Genomic DNA, 14,759 nt, shown 5'->3' on the forward strand with positions numbered 1-14,759 from the left:
GTGCGCACCCACCCCATTCCTAATGGAGGTGTATGCCCATCCCCTCCCCCCACCCGCCCGACACCCACCCGATGAAGGTGATTCCTCTGTGTCCACTTAGGTGTCCATCGGTTCGTACCCATTTGCTGGTGAGCGCGAGCACGTGGTGCTCGTGTGTCCATTCTTGGGCTACCTGGCTTACTGGAACGGGTTCCAGCTCTGGCCAGGAGAACCACGAGAGGTGCCCTCTCACCGCTGCTCCTCCTAGCTGAATAGCACTCCGTGGTGTCCACGCGCCACATTTCATTTACGCACTCGTGGGTCGATGGGCACTCGGGTCGCTTCCAGGTCTTTGCGATTGTGACTTGTGCCCTGACTCTAACCCTAACCCTTACCCAGCCCGTCTCCTCCTCGGCCCCTGCCTGACTGACTCCTTCCCGCCCGGCCTGTCACCTGTCACCGTCCTCTGCCCCTGCCTGACACGCTCCTCCCCGCCCGGGCCGTCACCGTCCTCGGCCCCTGCCTGACGGGGCTCCTCCGTCGCCTGGGCCTTCCAAGGGCTTGGTGTGGACGCTGGTTCCAGGACGCCCTCCCAGGAACCCGGTAGCAGGGCGGCCGCAGCGTCTCGCGCCACCCAACCGTCCGCCGGCCGGCGGCCGTCGCTAAGTGGCCTGCGGGGGACGTGCCCCCACTGTGGGGCGGGCGCCCAGCCTGGTGTCTTCTCCGAGGCCCCGTGGCTGCTTTCACCCCCCCCCCGCAAGGGGAGAGCCGCGGAGGTGGGGACCGCCTCCTCGTGGGGACGTACACCCAGCTCTCCACGTCGGATTCCGGGGCTCTCTGTCCTGCCAGAAGGCCCAGCTGGCCTGCGGGTCCTTAGAGTGGCAAAAACATCCGAAAACTGAGATTGAGGGTCCGGTGGTTGTCTGCACTTTTGTGCTGGGCACCCCAGGGAGGCCCGGGGGCTGGCTGGACGACGCGGTCTGCTGGGCAGGGGGGGGGGTTTGGAGGAGCAACTGATGCCCTTTGCACTTTGGGTAGCAAGTGTCTGAGGTGTCTCTGAGCCCTGCGCCATGTCGGGGGTGGGGGGTGGGAGGTCGGTGGGGGTGGAGGAGCAGGAGGAGGAGGAGGAGGAGGTGGGAAGGGCCGTGGCCTGCAGTCGTCTTCCCGGGGTGGCTTCTTCCACAGGCTGCTTGGCCTGGGCTCCCTGCACCTGGGCCTTTGGAGGACTGGCCCTGTGCTTGCCAACGCTTCCCCTGCAGGGACCCAGAGCTGGGAGGTTGCATCTCTCAGCCCTGGGTCGGGCAGAGCCCCAGCGGGCCATGCCCACAACCTCTCTCAGCACGGGTCCCCCAGAAGGCTCCTTTGGGACCAGGATTCTCTTGCGGGTGACTCTTTAAGGTCTGGCCCCTGGATGGAGGGGCACCAGGAGTAGAGGAGCAGGAAGGGGAAGGGGGTGGCCATGCGAGGGGACACTTTCAGGCCAAGTCCCAGCTTCAGCCTGATCCTCCTGGGAACCCCGGGGTGTACGTCACACCTCCTGGTTGTCCCGCTCTGAGACAAGGAGCCGGGCTTCGCATTCCCCCAGCAGCCAGTCGTGGGCTGAGGACACCTGGGGCGTTGGGAACTCCCTGGCTTCTCCTTGGCTTAACATCTGGAGCTGCTTGTGAATCGTGCCGCCACACACACACCCGAGTGCAGGTGTCTTCTGCACAGACTGCGGGCCTCGCTCTTCTGAATGCCGCTAGCTCGCCACCCACCCACGGGTGAACCTGGTCAGGGTACTTTCTCTCGGGGGCAGACTCTGATCCTGGCGGGCTACCGGTGTTTCTGTTTGCTCGTTTCTTTCTTCCATTTCGGGAAAGGCTTCCTTACTGGGTGTGGAAATCTCCTATGCCTTTCCTCGCCTATTCTGTCAGCTTTAAAATTCTCTTTCAGTTGCCACCCTCACAGATGGATTAGGAAACTCTTTCCGGTGCACTCATTAGTGAAATGACCTCAATGAAGCTGGAATCCAATATCTAATGGCCGATTTTTAGCGAGTCCACACGCCAGGGTGGTCGGGGTCCAATGCAGCCCCGGCCAGGCCCAGGCCCCGGCCCCTTGGACTGGGCCACAGGAGGACGCAGAGGAGGGTCCCGGCCCCCCCGGTCGCGTTGCCGGCAGTTCTCCAAGGGCTTGGGCGTTTTCCAGAGGTAGGAGATGGAGGGGACTGATTTCTTCAGCGCCCCACAAACCACGCCACCCCACCCATGGGACACATCCCTAGAGAGAGAGAGAGACGCCCCATACACTCGCTCCCCTCCCCCATGCGCTGTGCCCCAGCCCGGGGCCCGGGGGAATAGGCGGCAGCCCACCCACAGGGTGGGGGGCCCAGCTGAAAGGGGTTGTCGGGGAGGGCGGCCCCTGCCTGGGGTCAAAGGGCGGGCGATCCGCGCGTGCGCAATCGGCGGCGGCGGCGGCGGCGGCGGCGGCGGCGGCGGGGGCGGCCACGAGCTGGGGGTGGGGGGCGGGTAGGTGAAGGAGGCCAGGCGAGGAGAGGAAGGGGGCTGGAAGGTCTCCACCTTGGCGAGTCCAGCCGTGGAGGCGCATCTTGTGTGAGTGTGAGTGTGTGTGTGTGTGTGTGTGTGTGTATAGAGAGACAGCCCCCCACCCCGGCCCACCGCTCCCTGCCCGCCCCGCCCCGCCTGTCACCCCCGTCCCTCGGAGCCCGCCGGACCCGGCCGGTGAACTCAACAGGCCCGGCCCGGCGCGGGTCAGCGCCGGTGCGCGGCCTGGGGCGGGAGGAGGCGGCGGGGAAGCGCAGAGAGGCTCGGCTTCTTGAGCGGGGCAGGGGCGCCCTCCGCCGTCTAGGGCCACACCACCCTGAACGCGCCCGACCTCGTCTGGTCTCGGAAGCTAAGCAGGGTCGGGCCTGGTTAGTACTTGGATGGGAGACCGCCTGGGAATACCGGGTGCCGTAGGCTTCTTCTTTTTTTTTTTTTTTGTTTTGCCTCTTGTTCTGTCCCCTCTCTGGGAGCGAGGCGGCGGCCCGGGGTGGGGGTCACCCCCACCCTCAGCGCCCGCCGCGGTGCCTGGCGCCCCAGCCCGCACCGTGGGGCCTCCTCTTGTCCCAAGCCGCGACACCGCCGTCACGCGGCAGCATGCGTGGCTTCTGGACTGTCAGGTCTCAGACCAAAGGTCTGCTCTGTGGGAACCGACACGCTGGAGGAAACCTTGAGAGTCTGAGAGGGGAGGGAGTTCCAGAAGAAGGCCAGGATGTCATTTGGAGGGAGTATGTGACCAGAACTCGTCCCGTTGCTTTTGGGGTTCTATGGGCTACACGTAGGAATCTTTGGTGGTGGCACCTGATGTTGGGGGATCCGGAGTCGCACCCAGACCTGCTCCACAGGCCTCCTTTTACTTTTCTCTTCGGATTCATTATTTTTAAAAAGTGTCTCTTATCTCTATGATTGCATTTTCTTTTCTCTCTCTTTTCAAGCAGATGATGGGAGTCCAAGTATTAAGGTGACATGTGTTGCCCGTGCCCCCCTCCCCCCTGTGTTCTTATTCATTTACCTCTGATGTCGTTCCAGCGTATTGTGGGGGTACCAATGTTAGGGTCGGGTACGTTGCCCTCTCCCTGCCTCCCCCCTCGGGTCAGAGCCTCAAGTGCGCCCATCCCCCAGTCGGTGCGCACCCACCCCATTCCTAATGGAGGTGTATGCCCATCCCCTCCCCCCACCCGCCCGACACCCACCCGATGAAGGTGATTCCTCTGTGTCCACTTAGGTGTCCATCGGTTCGTACCCATTTGCTGGTGAGCGCGAGCACGTGGTGCTCGTGTGTCCATTCTTGGGCTACCTGGCTTACTGGAACGGGTTCCAGCTCTGGCCAGGAGAACCACGAGAGGTGCCCTCTCACCGCTGCTCCTCCTAGCTGAATAGCACTCCGTGGTGTCCACGCGCCACATTTCATTTACGCACTCGTGGGTCGATGGGCACTCGGGTCGCTTCCAGGTCTTTGCGATTGTGACTTGTGCCCTGACTCTAACCCTAACCCTTACCCAGCCCGTCTCCTCCTCGGCCCCTGCCTGACTGACTCCTTCCCGCCCGGCCTGTCACCTGTCACCGTCCTCTGCCCCTGCCTGACACGCTCCTCCCCGCCCGGGCCGTCACCGTCCTCGGCCCCTGCCTGACGGGGCTCCTCCGTCGCCTGGGCCTTCCAAGGGCTTGGTGTGGACGCTGGTTCCAGGACGCCCTCCCAGGAACCCGGTAGCAGGGCGGCCGCAGCGTCTCGCGCCACCCAACCGTCCGCCGGCCGGCGGCCGTCGCTAAGTGGCCTGCGGGGGACGTGCCCCCACTGTGGGGCGGGCGCCCAGCCTGGTGTCTTCTCCGAGGCCCCGTGGCTGCTTTCACCCCCCCCCCGCAAGGGGAGAGCCGCGGAGGTGGGGACCGCCTCCTCGTGGGGACGTACACCCAGCTCTCCACGTCGGATTCCGGGGCTCTCTGTCCTGCCAGAAGGCCCAGCTGGCCTGCGGGTCCTTAGAGTGGCAAAAACATCCGAAAACTGAGATTGAGGGTCCGGTGGTTGTCTGCACTTTTGTGCTGGGCACCCCAGGGAGGCCCGGGGGCTGGCTGGACGACGCGGTCTGCTGGGCAGGGGGGGGGGTTTGGAGGAGCAACTGATGCCCTTTGCACTTTGGGTAGCAAGTGTCTGAGGTGTCTCTGAGCCCTGCGCCATGTCGGGGGTGGGGGGTGGGAGGTCGGTGGGGGTGGAGGAGCAGGAGGAGGAGGAGGAGGAGGTGGGAAGGGCCGTGGCCTGCAGTCGTCTTCCCGGGGTGGCTTCTTCCACAGGCTGCTTGGCCTGGGCTCCCTGCACCTGGGCCTTTGGAGGACTGGCCCTGTGCTTGCCAACGCTTCCCCTGCAGGGACCCAGAGCTGGGAGGTTGCATCTCTCAGCCCTGGGTCGGGCAGAGCCCCAGCGGGCCATGCCCACAACCTCTCTCAGCACGGGTCCCCCAGAAGGCTCCTTTGGGACCAGGATTCTCTTGCGGGTGACTCTTTAAGGTCTGGCCCCTGGATGGAGGGGCACCAGGAGTAGAGGAGCAGGAAGGGGAAGGGGGTGGCCATGCGAGGGGACACTTTCAGGCCAAGTCCCAGCTTCAGCCTGATCCTCCTGGGAACCCCGGGGTGTACGTCACACCTCCTGGTTGTCCCGCTCTGAGACAAGGAGCCGGGCTTCGCATTCCCCCAGCAGCCAGTCGTGGGCTGAGGACACCTGGGGCGTTGGGAACTCCCTGGCTTCTCCTTGGCTTAACATCTGGAGCTGCTTGTGAATCGTGCCGCCACACACACACCCGAGTGCAGGTGTCTTCTGCACAGACTGCGGGCCTCGCTCTTCTGAATGCCGCTAGCTCGCCACCCACCCACGGGTGAACCTGGTCAGGGTACTTTCTCTCGGGGGCAGACTCTGATCCTGGCGGGCTACCGGTGTTTCTGTTTGCTCGTTTCTTTCTTCCATTTCGGGAAAGGCTTCCTTACTGGGTGTGGAAATCTCCTATGCCTTTCCTCGCCTATTCTGTCAGCTTTAAAATTCTCTTTCAGTTGCCACCCTCACAGATGGATTAGGAAACTCTTTCCGGTGCACTCATTAGTGAAATGACCTCAATGAAGCTGGAATCCAATATCTAATGGCCGATTTTTAGCGAGTCCACACGCCAGGGTGGTCGGGGTCCAATGCAGCCCCGGCCAGGCCCAGGCCCCGGCCCCTTGGACTGGGCCACAGGAGGACGCAGAGGAGGGTCCCGGCCCCCCCGGTCGCGTTGCCGGCAGTTCTCCAAGGGCTTGGGCGTTTTCCAGAGGTAGGAGATGGAGGGGACTGATTTCTTCAGCGCCCCACAAACCACGCCACCCCACCCATGGGACACATCCCTAGAGAGAGAGAGAGACGCCCCATACACTCGCTCCCCTCCCCCATGCGCTGTGCCCCAGCCCGGGGCCCGGGGGAATAGGCGGCAGCCCACCCACAGGGTGGGGGGCCCAGCTGAAAGGGGTTGTCGGGGAGGGCGGCCCCTGCCTGGGGTCAAAGGGCGGGCGATCCGCGCGTGCGCAATCGGCGGCGGCGGCGGCGGCGGCGGCGGCGGCGGGGGCGGCCACGAGCTGGGGGTGGGGGGCGGGTAGGTGAAGGAGGCCAGGCGAGGAGAGGAAGGGGGCTGGAAGGTCTCCACCTTGGCGAGTCCAGCCGTGGAGGCGCATCTTGTGTGAGTGTGAGTGTGTGTGTGTGTGTGTGTGTGTGTATAGAGAGACAGCCCCCCACCCCGGCCCACCGCTCCCTGCCCGCCCCGCCCCGCCTGTCACCCCCGTCCCTCGGAGCCCGCCGGACCCGGCCGGTGAACTCAACAGGCCCGGCCCGGCGCGGGTCAGCGCCGGTGCGGGGCCTGGGGCGGGAGGAGGCGGCGGGGAAGCGCAGAGAGGCTCGGCTTCTTGAGCGGGGCAGGGGCGCCCTCCGCCGTCTAGGGCCACACCACCCTGAACGCGCCCGACCTCGTCTGGTCTCGGAAGCTAAGCAGGGTCGGGCCTGGTTAGTACTTGGATGGGAGACCGCCTGGGAATACCGGGTGCCGTAGGCTTCTTCTTTTTTTTTTTTTTTGTTTTGCCTCTTGTTCTGTCCCCTCTCTGGGAGCGAGGCGGCGGCCCGGGGTGGGGGTCACCCCCACCCTCAGCGCCCGCCGCGGTGCCTGGCGCCCCAGCCCGCACCGTGGGGCCTCCTCTTGTCCCAAGCCGCGACACCGCCGTCACGCGGCAGCATGCGTGGCTTCTGGACTGTCAGGTCTCAGACCAAAGGTCTGCTCTGTGGGAACCGACACGCTGGAGGAAACCTTGAGAGTCTGAGAGGGGAGGGAGTTCCAGAAGAAGGCCAGGATGTCATTTGGAGGGAGTATGTGACCAGAACTCGTCCCGTTGCTTTTGGGGTTCTATGGGCTACACGTAGGAATCTTTGGTGGTGGCACCTGATGTTGGGGGATCCGGAGTCGCACCCAGACCTGCTCCACAGGCCTCCTTTTACTTTTCTCTTCGGATTCATTATTTTTAAAAAGTGTCTCTTATCTCTATGATTGCATTTTCTTTTCTCTCTCTTTTCAAGCAGATGATGGGAGTCCAAGTATTAAGGTGACATGTGTTGCCCGTGCCCCCCTCCCCCCTGTGTTCTTATTCATTTACCTCTGATGTCGTTCCAGCGTATTGTGGGGGTACCAATGTTAGGGTCGGGTACGTTGCCCTCTCCCAGCCTCCCCCCTCGGGTCAGAGCCTCAAGTGCGCCCATGCCCCAGTCGGTGCGCACCCACCCCATTCCTAATGGAGGTGTATGCCCATCCCCTCCCCCCACCCGCCCGACACCCACCCGATGAAGGTGATTCCTCTGTGTCCACTTAGGTGTCCATCGGTTCGTACCCATTTGCTGGTGAGCGCGAGCACGTGGTGCTCGTGTGTCCATTCTTGGGCTACCTGGCTTACTGGAACGGGTTCCAGCTCTGGCCAGGAGAACCACGAGAGGTGCCCTCTCACCGCTGCTCCTCCTAGCTGAATAGCACTCCGTGGTGTCCACGCGCCACATTTCATTTACGCACTCGTGGGTCGATGGGCACTCGGGTCGCTTCCAGGTCTTTGCGATTGTGACTTGTGCCCTGACTCTAACCCTAACCCTTACCCAGCCCGTCTCCTCCTCGGCCCCTGCCTGACTGACTCCTTCCCGCCCGGCCTGTCACCTGTCACCGTCCTCTGCCCCTGCCTGACACGCTCCTCCCCGCCCGGGCCGTCACCGTCCTCGGCCCCTGCCTGACGGGGCTCCTCCGTCGCCTGGGCCTTCCAAGGGCTTGGTGTGGACGCTGGTTCCAGGACGCCCTCCCAGGAACCCGGTAGCAGGGCGGCCGCAGCGTCTCGCGCCACCCAACCGTCCGCCGGCCGGCGGCCGTCGCTAAGTGGCCTGCGGGGGACGTGCCCCCACTGTGGGGCGGGCGCCCAGCCTGGTGTCTTCTCCGAGGCCCCGTGGCTGCTTTCACCCCCCCCCCGCAAGGGGAGAGCCGCGGAGGTGGGGACCGCCTCCTCGTGGGGACGTACACCCAGCTCTCCACGTCGGATTCCGGGGCTCTCTGTCCTGCCAGAAGGCCCAGCTGGCCTGCGGGTCCTTAGAGTGGCAAAAACATCCGAAAACTGAGATTGAGGGTCCGGTGGTTGTCTGCACTTTTGTGCTGGGCACCCCAGGGAGGCCCGGGGGCTGGCTGGACGACGCGGTCTGCTGGGCAGGGGGGGGGGTTTGGAGGAGCAACTGATGCCCTTTGCACTTTGGGTAGCAAGTGTCTGAGGTGTCTCTGAGCCCTGCGCCATGTCGGGGGTGGGGGGTGGGAGGTCGGTGGGGGTGGAGGAGCAGGAGGAGGAGGAGGAGGAGGTGGGAAGGGCCGTGGCCTGCAGTCGTCTTCCCGGGGTGGCTTCTTCCACAGGCTGCTTGGCCTGGGCTCCCTGCACCTGGGCCTTTGGAGGACTGGCCCTGTGCTTGCCAACGCTTCCCCTGCAGGGACCCAGAGCTGGGAGGTTGCATCTCTCAGCCCTGGGTCGGGCAGAGCCCCAGCGGGCCATGCCCACAACCTCTCTCAGCACAGGTCCCCCAGAAGGCTCCTTTGGGACCAGGATTCTCTTGCGGGTGACTCTTTAAGGTCTGGCCCCTGGATGGAGGGGCACCAGGAGTAGAGGAGCAGGAAGGGGAAGGGGGTGGCCATGCGAGGGGACACTTTCAGGCCAAGTCCCAGCTTCAGCCTGATCCTCCTGGGAACCCCGGGGTGTACGTCACACCTCCTGGTTGTCCCGCTCTGAGACAAGGAGCCGGGCTTCGCATTCCCCCAGCAGCCAGTCGTGGGCTGAGGACACCTGGGGCGTTGGGAACTCCCTGGCTTCTCCTTGGCTTAACATCTGGAGCTGCTTGTGAATCGTGCCGCCACACACACACCCGAGTGCAGGTGTCTTCTGCACAGACTGCGGGCCTCGCTCTTCTGAATGCCGCTAGCTCGCCACCCACCCACGGGTGAACCTGGTCAGGGTACTTTCTCTCGGGGGCAGACTCTGATCCTGGCGGGCTACCGGTGTTTCTGTTTGCTCGTTTCTTTCTTCCATTTCGGGAAAGGCTTCCTTACTGGGTGTGGAAATCTCCTATGCCTTTCCTCGCCTATTCTGTCAGCTTTAAAATTCTCTTTCAGTTGCCACCCTCACAGATGGATTAGGAAACTCTTTCCGGTGCACTCATTAGTGAAATGACCTCAATGAAGCTGGAATCCAATATCTAATGGCCGATTTTTAGCGAGTCCACACGCCAGGGTGGTCGGGGTCCAATGCAGCCCCGGCCAGGCCCAGGCCCCGGCCCCTTGGACTGGGCCACAGGAGGACACAGAGGAGGGTCCCGGCCCCCCCGGTCGCGTTGCCGGCAGTTCTCCAAGGGCTTGGGCGTTTTCCAGAGGTAGGAGATGGAGGGGACTGATTTCTTCAGCGCCCCACAAACCACGCCACCCCACCCATGGGACACATCCCTAGAGAGAGAGAGAGACGCCCCATACACTCGCTCCCCTCCCCCATGCGCTGTGCCCCAGCCCGGGGCCCGGGGGAATAGGCGGCAGCCCACCCACAGGGTGGGGGGCCCAGCTGAAAGGGGTTGTCGGGGAGGGCGGCCCCTGCCTGGGGTCAAAGGGCGGGCGATCCGCGCGTGCGCAATCGGCGGCGGCGGCGGCGGGGGCGGCCACGAGCTGGGGGTGGGGGGCGGGTAGGTGAAGGAGGCCAGGCGAGGAGAGGAAGGGGGCTGGAAGGTCTCCACCTTGGCGAGTCCAGCCGTGGAGGCGCATCTTGTGTGAGTGTGAGTGTGAGTGTGTGTGTGTGTGTGTGTGTGTGTGTATAGAGAGACAGCCCCCCACCCCGGCCCACCGCTCCCTGCCCGCCCCGCCCCGCCTGTCACCCCCGTCCCTCGGAGCCCGCCGGACCCGGCCGGTGAACTCAACAGGCCCGGCCCGGCGCGGGTCAGCGCCGGTGCGGGGCCTGGGGCGGGAGGAGGCGGCGGGGAAGCGCAGAGAGGCTCGGCTTCTTGAGCGGGGCAGGGGCGCCCTCCGCCGTCTAGGGCCACACCACCCTGAACGCGCCCGACCTCGTCTGGTCTCGGAAGCTAAGCAGGGTCGGGCCTGGTTAGTACTTGGATGGGAGACCGCCTGGGAATACCGGGTGCCGTAGGCTTCTTCTTTTTTTTTTTTTTTGTTTTGCCTCTTGTTCTGTCCCCTCTCTGGGAGCGAGGCGGCGGCCCGGGGTGGGGGTCACCCCCACCCTCAGCGCCCGCCGCGGTGCCTGGCGCCCCAGCCCGCACCGTGGGGCCTCCTCTTGTCCCAAGCCGCGACACCGCCGTCACGCGGCAGCATGCGTGGCTTCTGGACTGTCAGGTCTCAGACCAAAGGTCTGCTCTGTGGGAACCGACACGCTGGAGGAAACCTTGAGAGTCTGAGAGGGGAGGGAGTTCCAGAAGAAGGCCAGGATGTCATTTGGAGGGAGTATGTGACCAGAACTCGTCCCGTTGCTTTTGGGGTTCTATGGGCTACACGTAGGAATCTTTGGTGGTGGCACCTGATGTTGGGGGATCCGGAGTCGCACCCAGACCTGCTCCACAGGCCTCCTTTTACTTTTCTCTTCGGATTCATTATTTTTAAAAAGTGTCTCTTATCTCTATGATTGCATTTTCTTTTCTCTCTCTTTTCAAGCAGATGATGGGAGTCCAAGTATTAAGGTGACATGTGTTGCCCGTGCCCCCCTCCCCCCTGTGTTCTTATTCATTTACCTCTGATGTCGTTCCAGCGTATTGTGGGGGTACCAATGTTAGGGTCGGGTACGTTGCCCTCTCCCTGCCTCCCCCCTCGGGTCAGAGCCTCAAGTGCGCCCATCCCCCAGTCGGTGCGCACCCACCCCATTCCTAATGGAGGTGTATGCCCATCCCCTCCCCCCACCCGCCCGACACCCACCCGATGAAGGTGATTCCTCTGTGTCCACTTAGGTGTCCATCGGTTCGTACCCATTTGCTGGTGAGCGCGAGCACGTGGTGCTCGTGTGTCCATTCTTGGGCTACCTGGCTTACTGGAACGGGTTCCAGCTCTGGCCAGGAGAACCACGAGAGGTGCCCTCTCACCGCTGCTCCTCCTAGCTGAATAGCACTCCGTGGTGTCCACGCGCCACATTTCATTTACGCACTCGTGGGTCGATGGGCACTCGGGTCGCTTCCAGGTCTTTGCGATTGTGACTTGTGCCCTGACTCTAACCCTAACCCTTACCCAGCCCGTCTCCTCCTCGGCCCCTGCCTGACTGACTCCTTCCCGCCCGGCCTGTCACCTGTCACCGTCCTCTGCCCCTGCCTGACACGCTCCTCCCCGCCCGGGCCGTCACCGTCCTCGGCCCCTGCCTGACGGGGCTCCTCCGTCGCCTGGGCCTTCCAAGGGCTTGGTGTGGACGCTGGTTCCAGGACGCCCTCCCAGGAACCCGGTAGCAGGGCGGCCGCAGCGTCTCGCGCCACCCAACCGTCCGCCGGCCGGCGGCCGTCGCTAAGTGGCCTGCGGGGGACGTGCCCCCACTGTGGGGCGGGCGCCCAGCCTGGTGTCTTCTCCGAGGCCCCGTGGCTGCTTTCACCCCCCCCCGCAAGGGGAGAGCCGCGGAGGTGGGGACCGCCTCCTCGTGGGGACGTACACCCAGCTCTCCACGTCGGATTCCGGGGCTCTCTGTCCTGCCAGAAGGCCCAGCTGGCCTGCGGGTCCTTAGAGTGGCAAAAACATCCGAAAACTGAGATTGAGGGTCCGGTGGTTGTCTGCACTTTTGTGCTGGGCACCCCAGGGAGGCCCGGGGGCTGGCTGGACGACGCGGTCTGCTGGGCAGGGGGGGGGGTTTGGAGGAGCAACTGATGCCCTTTGCACTTTGGGTAGCAAGTGTCTGAGGTGTCTCTGAGCCCTGCGCCATGTCGGGGGTGGGGGGTGGGAGGTCGGTGGGGGTGGAGGAGCAGGAGGAGGAGGAGGAGGAGGTGGGAAGGGCCGTGGCCTGCAGTCGTCTTCCCGGGGTGGCTTCTTCCACAGGCTGCTTGGCCTGGGCTCCCTGCACCTGGGCCTTTGGAGGACTGGCCCTGTGCTTGCCAACGCTTCCCCTGCAGGGACCCAGAGCTGGGAGGTTGCATCTCTCAGCCCTGGGTCGGGCAGAGCCCCAGCGGGCCATGCCCACAACCTCTCTCAGCACGGGTCCCCCAGAAGGCTCCTTTGGGACCAGGATTCTCTTGCGGGTGACTCTTTAAGGTCTGGCCCCTGGATGGAGGGGCACCAGGAGTAGAGGAGCAGGAAGGGGAAGGGGGTGGCCATGCGAGGGGACACTTTCAGGCCAAGTCCCAGCTTCAGCCTGATCCTCCTGGGAACCCCGGGGTGTACGTCACACCTCCTGGTTGTCCCGCTCTGAGACAAGGAGCCGGGCTTCGCATTCCCCCAGCAGCCAGTCGTGGGCTGAGGACACCTGGGGCGTTGGGAACTCCCTGGCTTCTCCTTGGCTTAACATCTGGAGCTGCTTGTGAATCGTGCCGCCACACACACACCCGAGTGCAGGTGTCTTCTGCACAGACTGCGGGCCTCGCTCTTCTGAATGCCGCTAGCTCGCCACCCACCCACGGGTGAACCTGGTCAGGGTACTTTCTCTCGGGGGCAGACTCTGATCCTGGCGGGCTACCGGTGTTTCTGTTTGCTCGTTTCTTTCTTCCATTTCGGGAAAGGCTTCCTTACTGGGTGTGGAAATCTCCTATGCCTTTCCTCGCCTATTCTGTCAGCTTTAAAATTCTCTTTCAGTTGCCACCCTCACAGATGGATTAGGAAACTCTTTCCGGTGCACTCATTAGTGAAATGACCTCAATGAAGCTGGAATCCAATATCTAATGGCCGATTTTTAGCGAGTCCACACGCCAGGGTGGTCGGGGTCCAATGCAGCCCCGGCCAGGCCCAGGCCCCGGCCCCTTGGACTGGGCCACAGGAGGACGCAGAGGAGGGTCCCGGCCCCCCCGGTCGCGTTGCCGGCAGTTCTCCAAGGGCTTGGGCGTTTTCCAGAGGTAGGAGATGGAGGGGACTGATTTCTTCAGCGCCCCACAAACCACGCCACCCCACCCATGGGACACATCCCTAGAGAGAGAGAGAGACGCCCCATACACTCGCTCCCCTCCCCCATGCGCTGTGCCCCAGCCCGGGGCCCGGGGGAATAGGCGGCAGCCCACCCACAGGGTGGGGGGCCCAGCTGAAAGGGGTTGTCGGGGAGGGCGGCCCCTGCCTGGGGTCAAAGGGCGGGCGATCCGCGCGTGCGCAATCGGCGGCGGCGGCGGCGGCGGCGGCGGCGGCGGGGGCGGCCACGAGCTGGGGGTGGGGGGCGGGTAGGTGAAGGAGGCCAGGCGAGGAGAGGAAGGGGGCTGGAAGGTCTCCACCTTGGCGAGTCCAGCCGTGGAGGCGCATCTTGTGTGAGTGTGAGTGTGTGTGTGTGTGTGTGTGTGTGTATAGAGAGACAGCCCCCCACCCCGGCCCACCGCTCCCTGCCCGCCCCGCCCCGCCTGTCACCCCCGTCCCTCGGAGCCCGCCGGACCCGGCCGGTGAACTCAACAGGCCCGGCCCGGCGCGGGTCAGCGCCGGTGCGGGGCCTGGGGCGGGAGGAGGCGGCGGGGAAGCGCAGAGAGGCTCGGCTTCTTGAGCGGGGCAGGGGCGCCCTCCGCCGTCTAGGGCCACACCACCCTGAACGCGCCCGACCTCGTCTGGTCTCGGAAGCTAAGCAGGGTCGGGCCTGGTTAGTACTTGGATGGGAGACCGCCTGGGAATACCGGGTGCCGTAGGCTTCTTCTTTTTTTTTTTTTTTGTTTTGCCTCTTGTTCTGTCCCCTCTCTGGGAGCGAGGCGGCGGCCCGGGGTGGGGGTCACCCCCACCCTCAGCGCCCGCCGCGGTGCCTGGCGCCCCAGCCCGCACCGTGGGGCCTCCTCTTGTCCCAAGCCGCGACACCGCCGTCACGCGGCAGCATGCGTGGCTTCTGGACTGTCAGGTCTCAGACCAAAGGTCTGCTCTGTGGGAACCGACACGCTGGAGGAAACCTTGAGAGTCTGAGAGGGGAGGGAGTTCCAGAAGAAGGCCAGGATGTCATTTGGAGGGAGTATGTGACCAGAACTCGTCCCGTTGCTTTTGGGGTTCTATGGGCTACACGTAGGAATCTTTGGTGGTGGCACCTGATGTTGGGGGATCCGGAGTCGCACCCAGACCTGCTCCACAGGCCTCCTTTTACTTTTCTCTTCGGATTCATTATTTTTAAAAAGTGTCTCTTATCTCTATGATTGCATTTTCTTTTCTCTCTCTTTTCAAGCAGATGATGGGAGTCCAAGTATTAAGGTGACATGTGTTGCCCGTGCCCCCCTCCCCCCTGTGTTCTTATTCATTTACCTCTGATGTCGTTCCAGCGTATTGTGGGGGTACCAATGTTAGGGTCGGGTACGTTGCCCTCTCCCTGCCTCCCCCCTCGGGTCAGAGCCTCAAGTGCGCCCATGCCCCAGTCGGTGCGCACCCACCCCATTCCTAATGGAGGTGTATGCCCATCCCCTCCCCCCACCCGCCCGACACCCACCCGATGAAGGTGATTCCTCTGTGTCCACTTAGGTGTCCATCGGTTCGTACCCATTTGCTGGTGAGCGCGAGCACGTGGTGCTCGTGTGTCCATTCTTGGGCTACCTGGCTTACTGGAACG

General features: G+C 63.9%; 4 non-coding genes across 4 annotated transcripts; all 4 read left to right on the forward strand.

Moving 5' to 3' along the window:
- Positions 1-2,823: 2,823 nt before the first annotated feature.
- LOC142876510 (5S ribosomal RNA) lies at positions 2,824-2,942 on the forward strand. The gene has a single exon (XR_012923411.1). It is a non-coding gene; the product is annotated as a 5S ribosomal RNA (ribosomal RNA).
- A 3,525-nt stretch (positions 2,943-6,467) lies between these two features.
- On the forward strand, positions 6,468-6,586 carry LOC142876511 (5S ribosomal RNA). Its single transcript, XR_012923412.1, has one exon. It is a non-coding gene; the product is annotated as a 5S ribosomal RNA (ribosomal RNA).
- A 3,518-nt stretch (positions 6,587-10,104) lies between these two features.
- LOC142876512 (5S ribosomal RNA) lies at positions 10,105-10,223 on the forward strand. Its single transcript, XR_012923413.1, has one exon. It is a non-coding gene; the product is annotated as a 5S ribosomal RNA (ribosomal RNA).
- Positions 10,224-13,747: 3,524 nt separating this feature from the next.
- Positions 13,748-13,866, forward strand: LOC142876514 (5S ribosomal RNA). Its single transcript, XR_012923415.1, has one exon. It is a non-coding gene; the product is annotated as a 5S ribosomal RNA (ribosomal RNA).
- Positions 13,867-14,759: the final 893 nt, after the last annotated feature.

Source organism: Microcebus murinus, chromosome 15 (genome assembly GCF_040939455.1).
Source record: "Microcebus murinus isolate Inina chromosome 15, M.murinus_Inina_mat1.0, whole genome shotgun sequence".
In the NCBI taxonomy this organism is placed as follows: Eukaryota; Metazoa; Chordata; class Mammalia; order Primates; family Cheirogaleidae; genus Microcebus; species Microcebus murinus.